The 19,143-nt window shown below is 45.3% G+C and overlaps 2 long non-coding RNA genes across 4 annotated transcripts in view; both read right to left on the reverse strand.

Moving 5' to 3' along the window:
- LOC115894356 overlaps positions 1–2,110 on the reverse strand; it is a 31,449-nt gene extending 29,339 nt beyond the window's left edge. Inside the window, exon 1 of the long non-coding RNA XR_004054469.1 lies at positions 2,066–2,110. This is a non-coding gene — a long non-coding RNA (uncharacterized LOC115894356). The remainder of the gene's footprint in view (positions 1–2,065) is intronic.
- A 22-nt stretch (positions 2,111–2,132) lies between these two features.
- Positions 2,133–19,143, reverse strand: part of LOC115894357 — a 68,207-nt gene continuing 51,196 nt past the window's right edge. Inside the window, exons 1-3 of one of the 3 annotated variants that reach the window (XR_004054472.1) lie at positions 3,708–3,897; positions 2,483–2,676; positions 2,133–2,182 (exon numbers count right to left, since the gene is read on the reverse strand). This is a non-coding gene — a long non-coding RNA (uncharacterized LOC115894357). Of the gene's footprint in view, positions 2,183–2,482; positions 2,677–3,173; positions 3,220–3,707; positions 3,898–19,143 lie in introns of those variants that run through there. The other 2 variants (XR_004054473.1, XR_004054471.1) reach the window with 2 other exon arrangements.

Consider the following 19,143-nt stretch of genomic DNA (forward strand, 5'->3'; position numbering starts at 1 on the left):
CCTGCTAGATGAGCAGTGTCGTGAGACCCCTAGACCTGAGAGGTCCCATTAAGAGGAATGAGATCAAGAGAGGTGAGATGTGCAGCCTGTGTCCCTGACCCTGACCTGGCATCCTTCTCTTTGGTGTCTAGTGTGTTCTATAGATTTCAATCTCCTGACACAGCATCTGTGGCCATGGCCATTTTACAGCACGACCAACAGAGCAGTGAGAGTCTGTGAAAAGAGCAGGGCCCCTCAGGGAGACCACCTGGATGAGCTAGCTCATGTGGTAGCTCTTCAAGGGACCCAGGGTACAGCGTGTGGGCAGTACAGTAATGGGCAGCCTGGGCTGTGTTTGGAGCTGCTCTGAGTCAGGCAGGGCTGGCTGTCATAGCTGGGGCGAAGATGCAGCCATGATCTCACTCTGTGTTGCTCACTCGGTGGGTTGCGACTTGCTACTGGGTCATGAAATCAATTTAGTGGGTCACAACCAGCCTTTCTCTTTAAAAAATAAACAGAATAGGACAGGGGTGGTGGCTCATGCCTATAATCCCAGCACTTTGGGAGGTGGGCGGATCACGAGGTCAGGAGATCAAGACCATCCTGACTAACATGGTGAAACCCCATCTCTATTAAAGATACAAAAAAAAAATTAGCCGGGCATGGTGGCGGGCACCTGTATTCCCAGCTACTCGGGAGGCTGAGGCAGGAGAATGGTGTGAACCTGGGAGGCGGAGCTTGCTTGAGCCAAGATGGTGCCACTGCACTCCAGCCTGGGCAACAGAGTGAGATTCCGTCTCAAAAAATAAATAAATAAATAAATAAATAAATAAATAAATAAATAAATAAATAAAATAAACAGAATATCCAAGTGCATCACATGTAGTCAGGGTGAATATTATTTTGACAAAACTTTTGCAGCGGGGCACAGTGGCTCACACCTGTAATCCCAGCACTTTTGGAGGCCGAGGCGGGTGCATCACGAGGTCAGGAGATCGAGACCATCCTGGCTAACACGGTGAAACCCCGTCTCTACTAAAAATACAAAAAAAAAAAAATTAGCCAGGTGTGGTGGTGGGCGCCTGTAGTCCCAGCTACTCGGGAGGCTGAGGCAGGAGCATGGTGTGAACCAGGAGGCAGAGCTTGCAGTAAGCCGAGATTGTGCCACTGCACTCCAGCCTGGGTGACAGAGTGAGACTCCATCTCAAAAAAAAAAAAACAAAAAACTTTTGCTTCAGTGTTACGTATCCATACATCGAGGTGTGTCCTGATTGGGACAGGAGATATCTTTCTCACCATGAGCAGTGGTCAAAGAAGTCAGAAACACAGTGGTTACATGCACATCCGTCCTGCAGCTGATCTTCCTGAGACCCATCCCTGCCACCTCACCCCCAGCTGGGAAGCCAAATGGAATTTGTTCAGGGCCCTAGAACTAGCCTCACCTGGAAGGAACAGAGGAGTCTGGGAAGCCTTCTTGGAGGAGGTGGGGCTTGCTGTGGTGGGAGCAGGGAGAGGGACGCAGGGCAGAAGGGAGGGCAGGAACGATGGTCCCAAGGTGGGAAGAGCCGGAAGAAGGAAGCCTGGAGAGGCCTGGGAGGAGCAGTACTAGACACCACCTCCTCATGCAGGCAGAATGAGGGCTGAGGCCAGGGTTGGAGGGGAGAAAGAAAGCTCATTTGGTTTCAATATGGAAACAGCCAAGCAATCTTCTACTTGATGCCTGCTTTTGTAGATGGTTAGAATCATCCTTAGTTAAGAACCAAGGCCTCCTCCTCCTTTATTCCAAATCCGTTTGGGGAGCACTTGGTAGTGGAGCAGTCAGGTGGGGTATCAGGCCTAACATCCCTAGCTCTCACCGACCCAGAGAATATAACTTCATAGTGACTGCTTTCCATTTTTCAGTTTAAATTACAATTTTAAGGTGGGATGTGGAGGTTCACCCCTGTAATCCCAGCACTTTGGGATGCCAAGGAAGGATCGCTTGAGCCCAGGAGTTTGAGATCAGCCTGGGCAATACAGGGAGACCCTCGTCTCTCAAACAAAACAAAACAAAACAAAACAATTAGCTAGGTGTTGTGGCACATACCTGTGGTCCCAGCTACTTGGGAGGCTGAGGTGGGAGAATTACGTGAGCCCAGGAGGTCAAAGTTGCAATAAGCCATGATCACAGCGCTGCACTCCAGTGTGGATGACAGAGTAAGACCTTGTCTCAAAAAAAAAATCAATTTTAATTCATTAAAATAAAAAAATCCAGTTCTTCAGTCACACTGGACACATCTCAAATGTTCAATAGCCACACGTGGCCAGCAGTTACACATGGAACAGCACAGAGAACATTACTATCATCATGGAAAATTCTAGTGGGCAATGATGTTCTAGAACAAGGAAATAAATAATTTATTCATTCCCTCAGGAATGCAACATCTTTCATTATTTCTATGACACCTGAAATTCTAAATGCAAATGCTTCTGAGAGAGGCACTGGAATGACTTAAGTTCTTACCAAATAGTAACTGGTTGATATCAAGGGTCCAAAGAAAGCCACCATCTAAGGAAACCATCCACCTGAGGCTGACAGTATGGGGGGTGCAGGGATGTCAGATGGTCAGATACTGTCCCTAACCGGAGATGCTGTCCAAGAATGCTGATGGATAGGGTTTAAGCACCTCCATCAAGGAGTGTGGAAAACTGTGCGACCTGTGAAGAAAGAAAATGATCCAAAGTTATTATTCATCTTCAGATGAGGGGACAGTTTATTTTCCAACAGTCCTCAGCAGGGGTTATTACATGAGAAACAAGCTCTTCTCTATTTCTAGGTAAGGCACAATAAGAAGTGGACACACAAAGAAGCTGGGTGTGGGGCTCATACCTATAGTTTCAACACTTTGGAAAGTTAAGGCAGAAGGATGGCTTGAGCCCAGAAGTTGAAAGCTACAGTGAGCTATGATTGTACCACTGCACTCTAGCCTGGGTGACAGAGCAAGACCCAGTCTATTTAAAAACAACAACAACAACAACAAAAATTGGATGCAGGCCTTTGCAGAGGAGGATGCTTGTGAACTTGGCTATCCTCTGCCCTCTACATTTTACTCAAAGACCAAGCCCATGGCTTTATCCATCTCCTCCACACCAACATCTCCCAGAACCATAGTACTGACCTAGACCTAGAGATCTAAATACTAACTTATCCTCACCAGGAGCCGAAAAGCAACTGTGACAATCTCTGTGCCCTGCCCCCACCACTTCTCTTCCTGTAGTCCCTACCCTGGCTCATGCTCCACCACCCTCATCCAAGTCAGCACCTGTGAGTCACCCTGGGCTTCTCCTCCTTCCTCCCTCCCCTGTGCAAAGTCACGTCTTGGCCACCTCTCCCGTCTGCCTCAAGTCAGCCCTGCTCTCCTTCTCACCAGCCCTGCCCCACCTGCAGCCTGCTCCTGCCACACCTGCTCTCTGGCAGGGGCTGCCTGCTGACTTCCCTGCTTCCAGTCATGGCCACCTCCAGCCCGGTGGCGCTGAACCACAGATGAGCAACAGAATGACCTGGGGAGGCGCTTAAAATCTAGATCCTGACTCAGTTATCTGGCCGGGTCAAGCGAGTGTATTTTTGCAAAAGTGCCCCAGGTGATTCTGACACATACTCCTAGTTAAGAACCACGGCTACAGTCGCCTCTTCCTCGTCGTTATTAATAACAAGAGAAACAACAATTGACATTTTTTTGTGCACTTACGTGCACTGCCTCATGTAATCTTCATGACAACCCTATGAGGCAGGAGCTGTCTTCTACTCCCATTTTACAGTTGTTGAAACTGAGGCATAGAAAGTTCCATGGCTAGTGAAGGACAGGACCAGCTCATGACCAGCCTGACTTCTAACCGCTGTGCTCTCCATATCCCTTTATAAAGCCGAAATTCATATGTGGCTCCCCTCCTCACACCATTTCCTGATAGTTCTAGGAAAAAAAAAAAAAGCAGTTTGGGGACACATTTATGATTTCCCTCTCCACCCAACCTCCCACCAATAGCTTCTTAATACTAAAAGAAGTCTCTTGATCAGGGTCATGAGGACATAGTGAATATCTATGTAAAAATTCACTGAGATGTATGCTTAGGATTTGTGACTTCATGTTTGTTATTCCCCAATAAGAAAAGGCCTTTAAAAAGTCACTTAAAAAAAAAAAAAAGAACCTAGCAAATCTGAAACAGAGAAAAATATGCATCCGCTAAAGAAACTAGGGAAAGGCCATAAAAATGCCAGCAACTGTGAAGAATTCTTTCTGGCAATAACACAGGTAAGAATAGGCTAGGAAAAGACCCCCAGAGCTAACCCATAGGAAATGCTTGAAAGAACCCAGGCTGGGAGAGGGCACTGACTGGAGGCAGGGCCCCGGGCACAACTGACAGGAAACCCCAACACAGTGGGCAGTCAGGCACAGGTCAGAAGCCATAGCAGTAACAGCAGCAGTGACACAGGAACTCTGAGGGCCCACAGGACTGTCTTTGGGCCAGGGGCTGGGGGCTGCCCCAGGTGGAGGTCAATGACAGTGAGTTAACTCCTTAACTTTCACAATTCACAAAAATACTACAGATTCCATCTAGATTAATATTTATTTTATTTTTTGGAAACAGGGTTTCACCTAGCCCAGGCTAGAGTGCAGTGGCTAGTCACAGGTGCAATCGCGATGCACTACAGCCTTCAGCTCCTAGGCTCAAGCATTCCTCCTGCCTTAGCCTCCCAGGTAGCTGAGACTCTAGGTGCACTGTGCCCAGCTACATTAAGATTTAAATAAAAAATAATAATAATAATAAAGTATTGAGATAGTTTGTGTGAATATATTAATATAAATTCTGTAGCAGAAGAAGTATCCCTGAAACTGACATAAAGACAGAAACAATGACTGTAATCCCAGCACTTTGGGAGGCCAAGGAGGGCAGATCACTTGAGCTCAGGAGTTCAACACAAGCCTGGCCAACATGGTGAAACCTCGTCTCTACTACAAAAATACGAAAACTAGCCGGTGTGGTGGAGCATGCCTGTAATCCCGGCTACTCAGCAGGCTAAGGCAGGAGAATCGCTTGAACTCAGGAGGCAGAGGTTTCAGTGAGCTGAAATCGTGCCACTGCACTCCAGCCTGGGAGAGAGAGTGAGACTCTGTCTCCAAAAAAAAAAAAAAAAGACAGAAACCAGCCCAGTCCTAGTGATCCAAATACCAGTGACCTATCTGGCCAGGAGCCTCCACGCAACAATGCCAAAGGGAATTGTCACGATTTCTGCACCCCACCCCCACCACTCCCCTTCCTGTAGTCCCAATCCTGGCTCATCCTCCACCTGTTCACGCCCTGCCCTCCTCCAGATCAGCACCTGTGAGTCACTCAAGGCTCCTCCTCTTCCTTCCTCCCTCCCCCACCCAAGGTCACCACATCTTGGTCACCTCTCTCATCTGCCTCCAATTGGCCCTGCTTGCCTCTTCTCTAGCCCTGCCCCACCTTCGGCCTCATCCTGCCACACCTGCACTCTGGCAGGGGCCGCCTCCCTGCTGGCCTCCCTGCTTCCAGTCATGGCCACCTCCAGCCTCATGGTTTGTAAAGCCTATATAGACTACCTTGATACATGGACATTTTAGATTCATGAATGCTTTAAACATGAACAAGACTAAATGACAAGTGACAATCTAGGATAAAATATTTGTAATACATGATAATTGGGCAAGGTGACTCACACCTGTAATCCCAGCGACTGGGTAGGCTAAGGAAGGAGCATAACATGAGGCCAGATGTTTGAGGCCAGCCTCGGCAACACAGTGAAACTCTCATCTCCAAATGAAAAAAAAACAAAAACCACACACACACACACACACACACACATACACACACACACACACACACACATAATATATGACAGACAAGGAGTTAATAGCCTGAATACATCTTTGTATAAGAAAAAATAATATACCACACTAAATACTAACAACAAACTGCACAAATGAAGTGGGAAAAATGGAGAAATATATCAATAGAAAACAGATAACTGACTGGGCTTGGTGGCTCACGCCTGTAATCCCAGCACTTTGGGAGGCCGAGGTGGGCAGACTGCTTGGGCTCAGGAACTTGAGACCAGCCTGACCAATATGGCGAAACCCTGTCTCTACTTAAAATACAAAAACTATCTGGGTGTGGTGGCAGACACCTGTAGTCCCAGTTACTCGGGAAGCTGAGGTGGGGGATCACCTGAGCCCAGGAGGTTGAGACTGCAGTGAACTGTGATCATGCCACTGCACTCCAGCCTGGGCAACACAGCAAGACCCTGCCTCAAAAAAAAAAGAAAAAAGAAAAGAAAAGAAAACTAGATAAAGCACACAAGCAGATAATTCATCAGAAAGAATTACCAACGGTTGGCCTGTAAAAGAGTCCAAGTAATAAAAAGAAAAAAGGAAAAGGAAAGCAAACTAAAGCAACAATGATATACTATTTGTTTTTGTTTATCAAATTTGCACAATTTCCAAAAATGCTAATCCCCAGTGTTGGGAAGGATGTAGTGAAGGAGGCACTCTCATAGGATTGGTGACAACAGTCTAAGTTGATACATCCTTCCTGGAAGGTGATTTGATAGTACGTACCAAATCCTTCAAAGTGTGCACACTCCTTGATCTACTCTACTTCACTTTAAAAACAAAACAAAACAAAACAAACACTAAAGTATTGAGATAGTTTGTGTGAATATATTAATATAAATTCTGTAGGAGAAGAAAGTTTCTTTCTGAAACTGACATAAAGACAGAAACCATGCCTATAATCCCAGCACTTTGGGAGGCTGAGGAGGATGAATCACTTGAGCTCAGGAGTTTAAGACAAGACTGACCACATGGTGAAACCCCGTCTCTACTAAAAAAATACAAAAGTTAGCCGAAGTGGTGGTGCATGCCTGTAATCCCAGCTACTTGGGAGGCTAAGGCAGTAGATCCCCTTCTACTTAAGGGGATCAAAATAAGGATGTGGCTGGGTTTGGTGGCTCACACCTATAGTTCCAGCACTTTGGGAGGCCAAGGCAGGTGGATCACCTGAGGTCAGGAGTTCAAGACCAGCCTGACCAACATGGTGACACCCTGTCTCTACTAAAAATACAAAAACATTAGCCAGGCATGGTGGTACATTCCTGTAACTCTGGCTACTCTGGAGGCTGAGGCAGGAGGATCACTTGAGCCCGGGAGGTGGAGGCTGCAGTGAACCGAGATCTCACCATTGCACCCCAGCCTGAGCAGCAAGAGCGAAACTCCGTCTCATAAAAATAATAATGATAATAATAATAAGGATGTGCACAGAGTCAGAATTACATATAATGGCCACAACTGTTAATAAGCTAAAATGGCAATAAGAAGGGATTAGTTAAATCATGGCAAATTCATAGTGAAATATAAGCGATCCATAAAAATTTCATTGACAAGAAAAAATGTTCACAACGTACTGCTGAGTATAAAAGCAAGTCATAGAACAGACATACAGTATAAACCCATTTATGTAATAAAATATATAGGCATAGAAAAAATATCTTAAAGGATATAACCAAAACCATAGCAATGTGTATCTCTGACAAATATTAGCATGATTTTTAATTTTCTTTTTCTGTTTCCTACTTCTCTTGTAAGAAACATGGCAATGTGCACTGGCAGAAACCCCGCAGGTAATGCAGACCCCACCATACCCCCACCATTCCATCTACCTGGTGGGGGTCCCTGTCCAGAGCTGCCCTGTGGCTCTGAGCATTCATACCCTTTGTATGAGACATAAATGCTATTTCTTTGTGCTGCTGTTTAACTTTTCAAGCTTAATTTTGCCTCCTCGATTTGCTGTGGTAAGACTGTGGGTAAGGTTTGTGTCTCACATTTCTTGTGTGTTCCTCTCACTGCCTACTACATAGCAAGTTCACAGCAAATAGCCTAAGCAAAAATGTGTCACTTCTGTGCCCAAGATCCCGTGGCATCTGAAAGAACCCAGTTCTAGGCCAGCTTGAGGCTGCATGTTGTGAGCTACCTGTCAATCTAGTTCTATGACGATGCCTATTATGCTGCTAATTACTGTAAAGTGATGGGGCTGTTTGTTTAAAGCATAGGTTATTGCCCTCACACCCAGAGGCAAAGCCAATCCTGTGGCATCCTGTAATTAATGAGCCCATAGCATTTCTTCCTGCCTCTAGTGCAAAGTTGGCTTTGATCCAAGGGAGTGCTTCCCCTCCATCTACAACTTCACATCTTTGCTGTTGGAGGCCTCTTCTAAGAAAGTACCTCCTTTCCTAAACTGGGGGCCTGGTCAGAATAACCCTATGTCCCTGGTGTTCCAAGTCAACTTCACCAGCTCCCCCTCATCCTTCTGAGTGATAGAGTATGCTCTTAAGTCCAGGAAAATCTACTACCCAAGCAGCTCAGTTCATAGGCCCAGAGGCCAAAAGAACCCTAGAGACCACTGCAGGGGTGACAGAGGGTTCATTCATTCAAATTCAACAAGTAAATGTTTACAGTTGTCGGTAATCTCTGCAATCAGCACTCACTCCAGTTAAATCCTCTGTAGAAAAATGAGTTAAATCCTCTGGAGAAGGAGTCAGAATCAGGAAGAGGCCAGACAACTGCCTCTTTTTCTCCTTGTGTATGTGTGAATGCGTCTGATGTTCACAAGGTTCTTGAAGGAGTGGACGGAGAAGTCCTGAAGCCTTTGCCATGAGCACATTTATAGAAGCCAAGCCCAGACTTCCATCATGGGGACCTTTGCCAAGGTACTTCACAGCTCTGTGCCTCAGCTTCCTCATCTGTAAAATGGGATGATCATAGAGCACCTGCCTCACAGAGTGGTTGTTAATGAATGTTAAGCAGTTAGAACAGTGCCCAGCCCAAGGTGAACAGGACACAAGTGTTTGCCACTATTAACAAAAGCAGAGGGAGCCTTTTGAAAATGTCATCTTTTGAGTCCCCTGAACACTCTCTTGCTCCTCTCTGTGAAGAAAGATTCCACACAGCCTGGCATGAGAGCAAACTCCCTTCCCAGGAGCTTTAGAAGCCAAAGAAGTGGCCGCAGATGAGTTGGAAGACAGCTACTGGCCACAGAACATTCCTTTGGAAACTCTTCTCTAAGCAGCCTACCAAGGGCCTTGGGTGTTGAGAGAGTCCAGCCAGCCATGATGGCTGCCACAGGCCTAAAACAAGGGTTGTGCTGTGGTTTGAATGTTTCTCCCAGAAAGCATGTATTGGAAACTTAACTTCCAACGCAAGTGCTGGGATGTGGAGCCCGAGAGGTGATCAGGCCATGGGGCAGAGTAAATGAATGCCATTATCATGGGAGTGGGTTCCTCACAAAAGGACAAATTTGGCTCCCTTTTCTCTCTTCCACTCTTTTTGCCTTTCCACCTTCCACCATGGGATGATGCAGCAAAGCCCCTTGATCTTGGACTTCCTAGCCTCCAGTACTGTAGGAAGTAAATCTCTGCTCATTATAAATTGCCCAGTCTGTGATATTCTGTGATAGCAGCACAAAATGGACTAACACAGGGTGTTTGAGAGGAATCCCACACTGGCTTACGGGAGGGCCATCTGCCACAAATGGAGTCTTCTAAGGGCGAGGGCTGGCCAAGGCTCCAATTCTTGGAGGAAAGGTTTCTTTTCTGTAGCCTGAAAGTCTGAGATAGAAAAGCAGAAGAGGAATAGTGACCAACCCCAGATGGAGTCCTTCTTTTTAAGAGGTGGTGTAGGCCGAGCACGGTGGTTCATGCCTGTAATCCCAGCACTTTGGGAGGCTGAGGCAGGCAGATCACGAGGTCAGGAGATCCAGACCATCCTGGCCAACATGGTAAAACTCTGTCTCTACTAAAATACAAAAATTAGCCAGGCATGGTGGTACGCACCTGTAGTCCCAGCTACTTGGGAGGCTGAGGCAGGGGAATCGCTTGAACCTGGGAGGTGGAGGTTGCAGTGAGCCGAGATTGCGCCACTGCACTCCAGCCTGGCAACACAGCAAGACTCCGTCTCAAAAAAAAAAAAAAAAAAGGGGGGGTGGGGTAATCCAGTGCTAGTCAGTTAGTTGGTCTCACGGCAGGACACTACTTCAGACACATCAGTATTTGCAAAGAAGATAGACTACATGAGTCATTAAGAAATATTCATTTTCTTATATGGTAGAATCTGTTCTTCCCTCTGAATCTAGACTTTCTGAAAGGAAGTTAAACCTCTTCTCATCTCCTGCTCCATCTCCTCACCTAAGCCTCAGCATTTTCTTGTTCAATCAACAAACATCTTGAGCCAGTCTTGGGCCTTAGGTGAATTGATGTCACTGGTCCCCGTCTGTTGTTACCTGCTCACAAGGGCTCAGAATGCCACTGCCTTTTGTCTATTTTGTTAAATGCTGTAACCCCAGTGTTTAGAATAATGCCTGGCTCACAGTATGTGCTCAGCAAATAGCTGTTAAATGAATGCATGAATATGCTGCAGTGTCCGTCGCCCTCCCTCAAGCCCATGCCACCCTCACACAGAGAGGTTCCACTATGGTTTCTTTTTATTATTATTATTATTATTATTATTATTTTGACTCAGGGTCTCACTCTGTTTCCCAAGCTGAAGTGCAGTGGCAATTGTAGCTCACTGCAGCCTGGACCTCTAGGGCTCAAGCAATCCTCCCACCTCAGCCTCCTGAGTAACTGGGACTACAGACACAAGCTACTATACTCTGCTAATTTTTAAACTTTTTGTAGAGATGGGGTTTCCCTAAGTTTCCTGGGCTGGTCTTGAACTCCTGGGCTCAGGCAATCTTCCCACCTTGGCCTCCCAAAGTGCTGGGATTACAGGAGTGAGCCACCATGTGCACCCAGACTGTGGTTTGTTTTATCAATGTTTTTGTTCCATTTCTACATCCACTTTTATCTAATGCTGTTGTCTTCCTGACAAGCATACCAAATTGTCAATTTTATTTGTCTTAAGTGTATTTATTAAAGTTACAGATTTTCTTGTTTTCTAATTCATTAACTTCTTATTTTATCTTAATTTGTTCCAGTTCCTTCCTGTCAGTTTATTTTTTGTTGTCTTACTTCTTGAGTGTCCAACTTGCTCAGTTAAATTCTCTCTATCTGGTTTAATAATAAAGCATTTAATTCCAAGCATTTTTCTTTGAGAATAGGTGAGCCATATTTAGTAAACTTTGTAGTGTCTTCAACATCCTTAATTTCTCCATAGCTTGTGATTGCATGTAGAGAATGACAATCTATCCCACTACCCACCCCCAAACTTCACCAGCCATTCTCCTGTTCTTTGAGAGGGAAATTGGTATCTACTCATTGTTTATAAAAAGCTTTTTGTAAATATACCTTCAAGCCACTTACCTTCATCCCAGATACCACCCACCCCTCAGCTCCTGTTACATAGAGACTCAGGAGTCATGGGGGAGAGCCATGTGCTGGGCACTGTCTGCCCTTCAATAGCCCAGGGTTTCTCAATGTCAGCACTATTAACACTTTGAGCTGGATAACTCTTTGTGGCCAGGCTGTCCTGTGCATTGTAGGATGTTTAGCAGCATCCTGGCCTCTTTCTACCCACTAGATGCCAGTAGAATACGCACACGTGCACGTGCACATACCCTATGTGCGTACACATATATACACCCCAAGTTGTGACAACTAAAAATATCTCCAGACATTGCCAGATGTCCTGTCCTGGGGCTGGCGGGTAAAACTGTCCCTGTTTGAGAACCACTGATATAGTCCTACAAAAGCCACAGCCATGGAGAAGCCAGGACACACAATCTTACCTCCCACCTCCGCAAAGATCTGGCAGGACCAAGGCCTGGAGGTCCCACAGTGGGGCCCCCTGTGGTTAGGTGTAGGAGCTGCAAATGAGGAGGTGAAGGGGGCCAATTCTGTTTCCTTAGGTGGGTATATAATTTTTCCCTCTTGCAGATGGAAAGAAAATAGGATCTAGGTGGCTTCTAGCTGGGAGGTACCTTCAAACTTAGGAGACCAAGAGGGTACAGGGGCAGGCTTCTCCAGCACCCAGTGGCCTTGGCCTCAGAGGGCATAAGAGGACACCAAGACTCATGGGAGCCCAGTCCAGCCCAGAAAGGAGAGGGCCAGATAGGATTCAGAGCTGAAGCCCTGGCCAAAGCAGACAGAACAGCCTTACTTCGTAGAGCCTCAGGGTACAAGAGCATCGGCAGCCCCTCTGTTCTCTGAAAGCAAGTGGGATCTGTACTTGGTCATAAAAAGAAGCCCATTACTCTTTACATAAAATAACATCCTAATCATTCAGCGCTATTAATGTGTGAAACGCACATACCTTGACCTAGCAGGTACATTGCTATGAGTGTATTTTGTGAATATACCAGCACAAGTGGTCAGGGTCTACAGAGAGGGCTGTGGCATACTAATCCAGAGTGCAGCCTTAGGGCCTGGCTGCCTGGGTTCAAGTCCCAGATCTACCACCTACCAGATATGTGATCTTGGGAAAGTTATTGACCTCTTTGCAACAGAGTTCCTTCATCATGATGTACAGGCAGTAAAAGGACCTATTTCTTGGGCTGTTACTAAGATTATGTAACTTACCATATTCCAACAACATAGTCTGTGGTCAATAAATGCCAGCTAAAAATCTGGGAATTTAAATGCCAATCATTGGTTAAATACATGTGGCATATTCATTCTGTGAAATACTGGGTAGCCATTAAAAGAAATGAAGTAGAACTATATCTACTTAAGCCGGGCACAGTGGCTCACACCTGTAATCCCAGCACTTTGGGAGGCTGAGGTGGGTGGATCACCTGAGGTCAGAAGTTCTAGACCACCCTAACCAACATGGAGAAACCCCGTTTCTACTAAAAAAAAAATACAAAATGAGCCGGGCATGGTGGCACATGCCTGTAATCCCAGCTACTTGGGAGGCTGAGGCAGAATTGCTTGAACCCTGGAGGTGGAGGTTGCGGTGAGCCGAGATCGCACCATTGCACTCTGGCCTGGGCAACAAGAACGAAACTGTCTCCAAAGAAAAAAAACAACTGTATCTACTTAAATAAGAACTTATTTAATAATAAGTAATAAATAGGAATATGTATATAAAATAGAAAAATTGTGCTAAATTTTATAATAAAGATGATATACATACAGAAAAGTATATCTCATTTGAGGTTATTTGCATATAAAAAGAGCTATGTAGAAATAGCTATGTGACTTTAACTGCATAGAAAGTTTCTAGAACCCTCAAGAAGCTCATTATATCTAGGGAGAGGGACTGGAGGACCAAGGAACTTTTGCTTTCTCCTTTGGTACTGTTTGAGTCTCCTACTATTAGCATGTATTTTTATTTATTTATTTATTTATTTATTTATTTATTTATTTATTTAGAGACAAAGAGTCTCACTTTGTCGCCCAGGATGGAGTGCAGTGGTGCGATCTCAGCTCACTGCAACCTCTGCCTCCTGGGTTCATGCAATTCTCATGCCTCAGTCTCTCGAGTAGCTGGGACTACAGGTATGCTCCATCACGCCCAGCTAATTTTTGTATTTTTAGTAGAGATGGGGTTTCACTATGTTGGCCAGGCTGGTCTTGAACTCCAGACCTCAAGTGATTTGCCCGCCTCAGCCTCCCAAAGTATTGGGATTACAGGCATGAGCCACCGTGCCTGGCCTATTTTTAAAAAATTAATAATATTCATCTTTTTGAAAAGAATGAGATAGATTTGGCCGGGCGCGGTGGCTCAAGCCTGTAATCCCAGCACTTTGGGAGGCCGAGACGGGCGGATCACGAGGTCAGGAGATCGAGACCATCCTGGCTAACACTGTGAAACCCCGTCTCTACTAAAAAATACAAAAAAACTAGCCGGGCGAGGTGGCAGGCGCCTGTAGTCCCAGCTACTCGGGAGGCTGAGGCAGGAGAATGGCGTGAACCCGGGAGGTGGAGCTTGCAGTGAGCTGAGATCCGGCCACTGCACTCCAGCCCGGGGGGCGACAGACCGAGACTCCGTCTCAAAAAAAAAAAAAAAAAAAAAAAGAATGAGATAGATTTATCTCATTCTTATTCATTCATTTCCATTGCTGTGGAAAATTTTTCAAGATTTATTAATTTTTTTAAGTGACAGAATATGAGTAATATAATGCAAGTCATAGGAACGAATCTCCATTCACAAATCCAGGTGTGCAAGAAATCAAGTTTTAGTCTATAACTGAACTCATTGATTATAGTAAGCTTCAAACTTGACAATAGAAAACTTAATTTCAGGTATGTCTGAAATCTCCAGAATACTGAGAAGTGCCAGGCATGGGGCTGCCGATGAAGTCAGCAGAGGCCAGGTCTGGCAGCCTCTGCTGCTCTGTGCCTCTTGGGGCAGCCAGGAACCTTGGATCAGGTTGCCTGTGTCTTCACAGCCTAGTCCAACCTTGTCCAACCCACAGCCTGTGGGCCGCATGCAGCCCAGAACAGCTTTGAATGCGGCCCAATGCAAATTTGTAAACTTTCTTAAAACATTATGAGATTTTGTGATTTTTTTTTTCTAGCTCATCAGCTATTGTGTTAGTGTATTTTAGGTGTGGCCCAAGACAATGCTTCTTCTTCCAATGTGGCCCAGGGAAGCCAAAAGATTGGACACCTCTGGCTAGCCTTACCATGTGACTGCCTTATCTGCGATTGCAGTCCTGCCCCCAGCCAGACTGGGGAGGACAGGGCTAAAAGGGTTGGGGTCCTTTCCACTCCCAAGGAAATCCTTCTTCCATCGTTTCTAGTCAAGGCATTCAGTCTATGCAAGAGAATCCTCGTCCTTTGGTGAGCTACTCAGCAAATCCTGGAGTTGCCCTAAATGCTTAAGCTTTCAGCACACAAAAGCCAGAGATGCCTGAAGATTAATTCAGTTTTCTAACCTGAAAAGCTGCTCTGGAGGTAATAAGTTCCATAAATGTGAGGGCAGAAAAAGGGAAAATTCAGGAGAGAAAAAAATTAATTTCTCAGATACTATCCCAGCCACTCACATGCAAAGCAAAAAGTTTGAACATTTCCACCAAATAATTAACAGTGCCTACCTGTATGGTAGGCTTTAGAGAGGTGCAAGGAGAGCATTTATATATTAGTCTATATATTTCCAAACTGTTTGGATTTTTAAATGATGAAGCTGTATTCAGCACTGCTTATATAACTTACTGTCATTTATTTATTTATTTATTTATTTATTTATTTATTTATTTATTTATTTTGGGAGATGGAGTCTTGCTCTGTCACCCAGGCTGGAGTGCAGTGGCATGATCTTGGCTCACTGCAACCTCCGCCTCCTAGGTTCAAGCGATTCTCCTGCCTCAGCCTCCCAAGTGGCTGGGATTACAGGCATGCACCACCACGCCCGGCTAATTTTTGTATTTTTTAGTGGAGGCGGTGTTTACCATGTTGGGCAGGCTGCTCTCAAACTCCTGGCCTCAGGTGATCCGCCCGCCTCGGCCTCCCAAAGTGCTGGGATTATAGGCATGAGCCACCGTGCCCAGCCATAACTTACTATTTTAAGTAAATAAATATCCACACATCTTTTGTCTCCAGGGGGACAATGCAGGCCACATCTGTCTAGTAAGCTGGTGGGCAGACCTTTGGGAAGCCTATTTTCATGAGGGGTAGAAAGGTTCTGACGGAAATAACTCTAAGGGAAGAAGGAAAACAGGCACAACAAGCTGATCCAGAGACAGTTTTGTTCAACAGAAAGAACTGATTCTGGGCTGGACTGGTATTTATAATTTAGATGCATCTGTGGGGCAAAGCCCCACAGCTCTATAAGGCAATGCAGGGACAGCAGCCCCACAGCACTGCTCCTATAGGAGTGTCCGTGACTCCCAGCAGGTATGGGGTACCCTGATGGGTGTGGCTGTGTCCAGCAAAACTGATAGCTACATGGGGTGTGGTAGGGGCAAAGGGAAGTCACACAGCTAGAGGAGGGGAAAAGATGGGAAGGTAATGGTAATTGTCTAACCTTGTCCACTAGCACAGGGGAGTCACATACCCTGGGGATGCCTAAAATACTCATGGGATGAGGGTGTGTGAACTAGACAGGGGTCCAGTTCCTACACTCGCAGGTAGGGGCAAGGGAGACGCATGAGTGGACAAGCTCTAAGTATGTGATAAGGGCACAAGAGTCCAGGTGTGTGTACAGGTGGGGAGAACAAGAGAGGGAGCCACAAAGTCTACAGGGGAGGGACCAGGAAGGTCTCCTGAACAGCTGACGTGGGGTGATTCACAAGTTGGATAGATAGGTAGTAGGGATTTGCGTGGCAAGGGTGGAGGGCACAGGGAACTCCATGTGCAAAGGCCTGGAGCTGACAGAGCAAGCAAGCAGCGTTTAGGGGAACTGAAATCAGTTTGGGCTGGTGACAATGAATACAGGGGAGTGGTAGACAATGAGGCCACAAAGGTTGTGTTTCATGATAAGGAATTTGGACTTGATCCTGCAGGCAGTGGCGAAGCTCACAAGATAAGTATTTAACAGGGAAATTAGATGATCAAATTTTCCAGTAAAGTTTTTCACCACAACACTCTCATCTCTCTTAGTTAATTCCCACCCAGGCTGCAGTCTGAACGTGAGAGCTGCTTCCTCCAGGAAGTGTTGCCTGAAAACCCTCAGACTCAGCCCTCAGCCAAAACTTCTAGGGGTTCTCAAGCACCTCTGCCATCTTTCCCACTGTACTGGGTCCTAATGGCCTGTGCCCTGTCCTTTTCTCTCTTCCTTCATATGCTGTGAGTGCTGGAGGTCAGCACAGTATCTGTTGTGTCCTGCCTATGTTGTATTCCCACAGCCTGCAGAGAGCCTAGTATAAGTACTCGATATGTATTTATTTAATGAAAAACACATTATCCTTAATAAACTAATGCAGGAACAGAAAACCAACTACCACATGTTCTCACTTACAAGTGGGAGCTAAATGATGAGAACTCATGAACACAAAGCGGGGAGCAATACACACTGGGACCTCCTTGAGGGTGGAGGGTGGGGGGTTGGGAAAACGGAAAAGAGCAGAAAAAACAACTCCTGGGTACTAGGCTTAGTACCTGGGTAATGAAATAATCTGTACAACAAACCCCTGTGACACGAGTTTAACTATATAACAAATTTGCACATGTACTCCTGAACCTAAATTAAAAGTTAAAAAAAAAAAAAAGTGTGAGAAGATCACTCTCGTGGTTTCCAACCAGAACTGTAGAGTACAGGTTGAAAACAGGTGGCAGGGGGCCAGGGAGAAGACCCTTGCAATCGTTCAGGTGAGAAAGGATGAGCGCCTGAGCTGAGGCAGTGGTGGAGGGGCTGGAGAGCAAGAAGAGACTGGGAAAATGTTTAGGCGGCAAACTGATAGGCCAGGTGAGCAGAGGAGGGAAGGAAGGGAGCCAGATAAGGAGAGGAGGACTCCTGGGATTCTGGCTTAAGCAGCTGAACAGATGATGGATTAACCAAGACTGTCTATTCTGGAAGAGGAAGTAATGTGTGGGGGAAGATGAAGAAACCAGTTTAGACATGCTTTGACTTGCCTGTAGAGCACACAGGTGGAAAGGTCTCTGGTGGAACCACAAAATGGGAGCCCAGGACAGACATGTGGATTGAAGATAGAGATTTGGGAGCTATCAGCCTGCAGGTGATGGTTGAAGACCAGGGAGGAAATAAGATCACCCAGGGAGAGGAGGAGGAGACGAAACAACAAGAATGCCGACCCATAAAGAGTGAGATGAGGAGGAGCCATGGAGAGAAAGGGAAGCATGAGAGAGGGAGGAAAAGCAGGAGCTGAGAGCAGCATCACTGCTAAGGGAGAAGCAGCTTCGGGGGCTGGCAAACAGGGTCCAACAGTGTAGAGAAACAGAGCCTGCCCAGGCTTCTCTTTACAACTGAGGAAAATGAGGCCAAGGGAGGCTGATCAAGGGAGCTGGTGGCATGTGCTATTAGTACCCATGGTCACATAGGCCATGGCTCTCAAATTATGATCCCTGGACTCCTGGGTCCCCAAGACCCTTCCCGGGGGATCCAAGAGGTCAACATCATTTTCATAATAATACCAAGAGTTTTTCTGCAGCATTCCCTTTGCGGACATTTGCAATGTACTGATGACGCGAAAGCAACAGTATTTGGTGCCTTCCAGAGCCTTAATCAATGAAGAGGCACCAAACTGCACCAGGAGTCATAGTCTTCACCTCCATGTACTTGCAGTTCAACAGAAAGGCAAACTTCATGTAAGAATGTCCATGATAGAGTAATAATTATTAATTTTATTAAAACATATCCCTTGAATACATGTCTTATTAATACTCTGTATACAAAGCACTTCTGCTGAATACCAAAGTACTTGAAGCACTTACCTAATTGTTTGAATTGCAAGCTGACCTACCTGCTTTTTCATAGAACATCATTTTTATTAGGAAAAAAAATACTAACAAACTATGATTATTCAGACTTGGGTATTTGGCAAACATTTTCTCAAAAATGAATGAAGTGAAACTGTCACCTCATAGAAAACAACTGACAGTATTTGTTGCCAACTGTAAAATTGGAGCTGCAAGTGAAGATTTAAAATTTTAGAAAATGTGTATCCATGCTGGTAGATACCTTAAGACTTCTTAACACCTCAAGACTTTTCTGATGAAATCAGTGGTAACACTGACAAATATTAGTTTTTGGTATTACAGACTGAAATGTGCCTACATTTAGAAGATGTGTATAATTCACTGAACCATCATTTTCAAAATGACCAATGTATGATGTTACATTATCAGGCATGAATAAAAGACCCATTCAAAGTGCAAGATAGAGCAATGAAGTTTACTATAGAAAGGTATGAGTTCACTGATATGGATTCAACTAATTTTTTACACATATTACAACTAATTTTTCAGAAACTGCCATTTGTCTAATTTTGATGACATACCAAAGAAGAGTATCCACCATGATCTAAAAAGGTTATTAAAATACTACTTTTTCCAACTCCAAATCTGTATGTAGCTGGATTTCCTTCACCTACTTCATTCAAAACAACATACATAACAGACTGAATACAAAAACAGACACGAGAATCCAGCTGTCTTCTACTACTATTATCTACATTTTTTTTGTTTTAGAGAAAACAGTTGTTTTTATAAAAAGTATGTTGGCTGGGCGCAGTGGCTCATGCCTGTAATCCCAGGACTTTGGGAGGCCAAGGTGG

Source organism: Rhinopithecus roxellana, chromosome 17, assembly GCF_007565055.1.
Source record: "Rhinopithecus roxellana isolate Shanxi Qingling chromosome 17, ASM756505v1, whole genome shotgun sequence".
Taxonomy (NCBI): Eukaryota; Metazoa; Chordata; class Mammalia; order Primates; family Cercopithecidae; genus Rhinopithecus; species Rhinopithecus roxellana.